Source organism: Apodemus sylvaticus, chromosome 17, assembly GCF_947179515.1.
Source record: "Apodemus sylvaticus chromosome 17, mApoSyl1.1, whole genome shotgun sequence".
In the NCBI taxonomy this organism is placed as follows: Eukaryota; Metazoa; Chordata; class Mammalia; order Rodentia; family Muridae; genus Apodemus; species Apodemus sylvaticus.
In genome coordinates this window covers 583941-590300 of record NC_067488.1, presented here as the reverse complement: position 1 = coordinate 590300, position 6360 = coordinate 583941, and positions in this window count along the sequence as shown.

Sequence of the window (6360 nt, the reverse complement as noted above, 5' to 3'; positions counted from 1 at the left end):
CAGATGGCACACTTCCTCCAACAAGTCCATACTACCTAATCTTTCTCAAATACTGATACCCCCTGGTAACCAAGCATTCAAATAGATGAGCCTGTATAGGCCAGGTCATTATTAAACCACCACACTAGCCAATGTGGACCCTCATCCCAAAGAGAAGCATATTCTACCAGCAGTCAATAGCTGACTATAGTTTTTTGTCTAGGTATAGAACCCTTCAAAAAATTTCCTCCTCCACATTGGCATAGCCCATTAATAATGTTGCCATTACAGTCTTGTTTATGTAGTCATTTTTAAGAGCCTTTCACAGCACCTTCCTGGTGTTGCTCTTAAATATTTGTGCTCCATCTTCCTCTATGTTCTCTGAGCCACAGATGCAGGAGCTCTGGAGTAGATGTATCTATTGGAGCTGAACTTATAATCCATTGACCTCTCCACTGTAACAAATTGTGGTTTTCTGTGATGGTCTCCATTTACTGTAAAGAGAGGCTTCTTTGATGAGAGAAAGTAGCTACACTTATCTGTAAATATAAGGATAAAATTTAGAATGCAGTTAGGTAATTATGCTAGTCTAGTAAAATGGTGGTGGTAGATTCTGGGTAAGTATTTAAAATACAGTTAGAAATTATATTGGTCTTGGAAAATGGCAATAGTTTGTTCTGTAAGCTCTGTGACCTTTCCAAGTACAGGTAGTTGACAAGTTTATAGTAGCAGGTATGAAATCCCTCCTATTGAGCAGGTCAATTGGACAGGTAAGTCCAATTAGAAAACTTGGTTCCTCTCCGAGATACCCTTTCTATTGCACAGCTGTGGTTACCTTGCCCATCATTTTGTGGTTCGTAGGTTTTATAGTTGGCCAGGACTACTGATTGCTTTGCCCCCTTGACAGGTCTCATAGCATCTTCCATTATGCTAAGAGCTAGTAAGATTATCTCAAGTCTATGTCTGTAAGATCTGAGTTCAAAAGTAATGTGGTGTCTTTGGCAATAAATAGGCTTTTGCAAGTTCTTAGAGGCAACCCAGGACAACAGCAGTGGCATTTCTTTTGCCAGAAGCCTCTTGAACTCTCCTGAACTTAATGGGAGGTTTTCCATGACGGCACTAAATATTTTTATGAGTGCATTATCACCCCATGTAGCATAAGTCCATATATACATACATATATAATTATACATTATATATAGTGAGTATGTAGTACATATGTGTATTTTTAAGAAAGCTTTTTAACTCGGCATGGGTTCCCCAATGAAGGAGCTGGAGGGTGGTCCAGAGAAGCTGAAGGGGCTTACAGCCCCATGGGAAGAACAATGATTTCGGCCACCCAGACGCCCGAAGACTCCCAGGGACTGAACCATCAACCAAGGGGCACACATGGTTCCAGCCAAAAATGTGGCAGAGGAATGCTTTGTTGAGCATCAGTGGGAGGAATGGTCCTTGGTCAGGTAAAGGCTCAAGAAAGGCCCCAACAAAGGGAAACCGAGGGGGTGTGGGAGTGTGTCAGGTGCATATATGTGGAGGCAGGGGGAGTGAGGAGGGGTTGGGGGGTCTTTGGGGAGGGGGGAAATTGGGAAAGGTTTTACCATGGCAATGTAAATGAAGATGATATTCAATTTAAAAAAAAAGAAAGCTTTTTAAATGTTTCCTTGTGGCTTTTTCAAACAACCTTAAGTGTTACCTTTCTACTACCCCAGCTCTTCATCTTTCCTCCCCAGTTAAAGCCTTCTGCTTCCCATTCCATGCACCTCTGTTCTACTGCCGCTGTATAGATCTCCTTCCTGCCTGATTCCGCCCAAATCTCTTGTTTTCCTGGCTTCTGCTTTTACTCCATGATATACATTCAAATATAAAGATTCAAAGTTAGGATCCACAAATAACAGAGAACAAATCTGTCTTCTGAGTCAGTCACCTGAATTTATATATATATATTCCAGTTACTTAACTAAATTAGTACCTCATATTCCAGTTCTATCTACCTACCTGCTGTTTTAGGGTTTTTAAGGACAACATTTAATTGGTGCTGGCTTACAGGTTCAGAGGTTCAATCCATTATCATCGAGGTGGGAACATGGCAGCATCCAGGAAGGCATGATGCAGGAGGAGCTGAGAGTTCTACATCTTCATCTGAAGGCTGCTAGCAGAATACTGGCTTTTAGGCAGCTAGGATGAAGGCCTAAAAGCTCACAGTCACACACCTACTCCAATAGGACCACACCTAATAGGGCCAGTCTCTAGGTCAAACAAACACAAATCATCATACCTGCAAATTTTATTATTTCATTTTGATTTTAGCACTGAATATAATTTCCTTGTGGTTATGTAATTTTCATGATCATTTGAAGGATGCTAACACTGTTTTCTATTTCCTAGCTTGTAATTAGAGAGTCAATGAGCATGACTAAGCAAATAGGAAATGAACATGATTAGTAAGTGTGTAGAATATGGAGTCTGTGTGTGTGTGTGTGTGTGTGTGTTTGAATGCCCCAGTAGTCAAATCTGATATCTTTTATGTCCTCCTAATTATTTAAGACAGTGTTTCTCACTCTACCTAGAACTTACCAATTCAACAAAACTATCTGGCCAGCAGGCCCCAAGGGCCTTCTTTTTTCTGTTTCCTAGGCCTAGGGTTATCAAGGCCTTGAGTCACCATGGTAGCTTTTTATATGGGCGCTGGGGATTTGAACCTAGGTCCTCATGCTTGTGCAACTGCTCATTTGAATTCTGTATTACTGTAAGTTAATGGTACAAGGTGATGGTTTCACTGGAAATTATTTATTTTAATTGATTTATGTATTTTATATGTATGAGTGTTTTGTATGCATACCAGAAGAGAGCACTGGATCCCATGGAACTACAGTCATGAAGTTGTGAGCTGCCTCATGGGTGCTAGGTATTGAACTAAGGACCTCTAGAAGAGCAACCAGTGCTCTTAACCACAGAGCTATCTCTCCAACCACAGAAATTATTTCTTGATGTATATTTGTAGAGATATACTCTAGTAGGACTTTCCTACAAATTTCCAGGAACTTGATTCCTGTTTGATTTAATCATATCCTTCTTAGGGAGAAATTAAATATAGTAAGCTTCAAAAAAAAAAAAAAAAAAAACAACTTTACCATAGACTAACAATGTGTCATTCTTATGAAGCTTTGGGAATAGTGGAAGATTTCTCATTTACATTCACTGGTTTTTGAAAATAGTTTTGTTACATGATGGTTTTATTTAAGATATCACTTCATCCAATATCTACTACTCTACTCAAAAACAATCCATTTGGGTTTATACATACTATTACTTCTGAGCATGAGTATTTGAAGTTGTCTACAGTTGGCTACTGTTAATAAGGAAAATCTGAAGAAAGTCATTAAGACATAATGACGGACTTAGTACTAGCAAGATTTATAGCATGAGCTGGTACATTTCCCACAATTACCATTTGTATGTTAAGCAGGGCAAGTGACTTGGCCCCTATGTCTTTTTTTTTTTTTAATGAGTTACTATGACCTTAGTTATCTGCCTTAGCAGCATTATTGTGAACCATACCTGGTATTGGTACTCGGAAGAAGTTCTCTCCCATAGTGACTTAGGCTCAATACGGTTTGGCCCATTCAACACTATTAAGCAGTACCTTGTGTCTAGTCTTAGAATACTGGAACCATGAGCCATTCTGTAAAAGGGACCAATTGGAGAAATTGGGTGAGGACAACAATGACTGACAAAAAGCAAAACAAAAAATCCAGTCAGTTCAGAATGTCAGGTGATGTAGGGATGGCGGCAGTATTGAGTATTCCCACCTTTGCAGAAACACCCAGCTTAGTAAAATTTGGAAGATAGCCTGTGTTAAACCACTAGATTCAGGATCAGCTTATTGTACACCAGAGTTCTTTGCATGTTAATCCCGAAAGAATACAGTGGGTAACTAAGTTGATTGCTCAGAGCCAGATATAGTCAGTGTCTCTTTGATTGCTTACTAACTTGGCATTTAAGGTTCTAAAATACATTGGCTAATGTGCTATAGATGTGTTTCCATCAGTTCTCCAAGGGGTGAAGTAAATACAACAGTAGAGAAAAAAAGCACAGACCTACCTGGTCTGTCTATGTCTGGGAACTTCATTTTGCCTTTATGACCAGTCCACTGGAATAGGCTAGCTTGGAGTGATAACTTAGTCCACGAAGTGTCACACGTGGGGACCCCAGTTTAATACCCAGCACCCATGTAATAACTGGGGGCTTCAGTGAACATGTGATCCCAATGCTGGGGTGATAGAAAAAGGAGAACCCCTTGGGCTTGCTGGCCAGTCAACCCTGCCCAGATTGATGAGCTCTAAATTCAGTGAGAGATCCTTTCTCAAAAGCTAATGTGAAGAGTTGTTGAGGAAGATACTGAGCTTAGACCTTTGGCATGTACATTCCTACACACAGACATGTATACATACATGCATTGACACATACAGGGGCACACAAAGAATAGGTTAGCTGTGTTGCTATCATGGACAATCCTAAAATTGTAAGCAATTTTAAACCATAAATGTTTGTTTCTTGATAACATCTATCTTGAGAGTAAAAGTGGTTTAATAGTACAGAGTGATGCATCCTGGATGCCTTCATTATGACTTGGGTGTTGGCAGTCTACTAAAGGGAAAAGAAATATTAAAGCTTAATCTTTAAAATGTTTTGGCAGTTGTGTGTGTGTGTGGGGGGGGGGTGGGTGTACCAATGCATCACATATATGCCTAAAATTTAAAGAGTCAAATTAGTGTAATATCTATGCCATGAAGAAAGAAATAAAACCTTTAAAAAATATGTTTAGGATTTGTTTTAGTAATTTGTATGTTCACGTGAGTGTTCACACATATGCATGTAGGTACCCACAAGACTAGAAGAGGGCACCAGATTTTAAAGCTGAAGTTACAGGTGGTAATGAGCTGCTTTGAATGGCAACTTGGAACTGAACTGAGGTCCTCTGGAAGAGCAGCAAGTGTTTGTAACCACTGAGCCATTTCCCCAAACCCCTAAAACATTTCAAACCATCATTAACAAGCATGAGCAAACTCCAAGCCCTAGGCTTACTGCACGTAAGACTGGATTTTGTGACTATCTTACATGTATGATCCTTTTGCCGTTCCTCGACATATGATCTCCTTTTTAGCCTCTTTCGCTCTGGCACTGAAACTTGCCAACTTTTCGGCGTGAAGTTTAATGAATGTCCTTTGAAATGCAATGTGCCAATGTACAAATGTATGTATTTACTCCTATCCTTCAGACTTCCTGGTGGCTACTGCATATTCTCCTAGAGCTGATTGATACAATTCAACAGGAACAGAAGAAAAGGGAAGAAGGCAACAGAACTAGAATTGTGACTAAACCCATTAAGTAACATTTTGGGTTCATAATGAGACAGTTCTATGCTGTCCTAGATCTCAACTTAAGTCTGAAAGACAGCATGGTAAGAACACTCTTGAGTCATAGTAAAGCTCTGCAGTAACTCCATTTTCTGTCATTAGTTTCTATGTTTCGGTCTCCACCTGTTGGGGTTGAGGTCTTGAAGGGGTACAAGCTATACAGTCTTTCTGCTTGCTCTGCTTTTAATACTATATACAAAATCTAAATGTATCTTAGGTTTAATATATTTTTTGTTTTATTTTAGGTGAGGTCTTGCAGAATGATACCTGATTCACAATATAGACAGCTGCAGCCTTGAACTTGCAGGGATAATCCTGCCTCAGACTACTGAATTCTTGGATCTTGCATGTGCCATTTACTCCTGCCTTAAAGTTAATATTTTTAGCTGGGTGGTGGTGGTGCATGCCTTTAATCCCAGCACTTGGGAGGCAGAGGCAGGTGGATTTCTGAGTTCGAGGCCAGCCTGGTCTACAGAGTGAGTTCCAGGACAGCCAGGGCTATATAAGGCTTATCCAACCCAACTTTCTACTAAAATTGATATGGATTTTTAGGTGGGAAAAGTGAAGCCTAGAACTGGCTTTGCAGCTTATCTGGGACTGGCTGTGCAGCTTATGATCCATCCTAGAGATAAGGAAGACTGAACCAGAAACTGGATTTCTCAATTCAATTAAAAACAAACAAATAAACAACTATAGTCTGCCCAATTTCTATGCCCTTGGATAACTTATTCAACTTTTCTGAAGCTCAGCTTTCTTTATAATACTGATACCACCAGTAATTATAACGATGATTTAGAATTAAATGAGAATATAGCCACCCTTCTGAATCCAAAGATTGCAACACAGATCGGGGAGTGATATAGCTATATTGACTATAAATGTTTGTTATACCTGTGTTATTTCCAAAATAATGCAGTGTAGCAATTATTTGTGTAGTGCTTATTTTATATTCTGTATTAAAAGT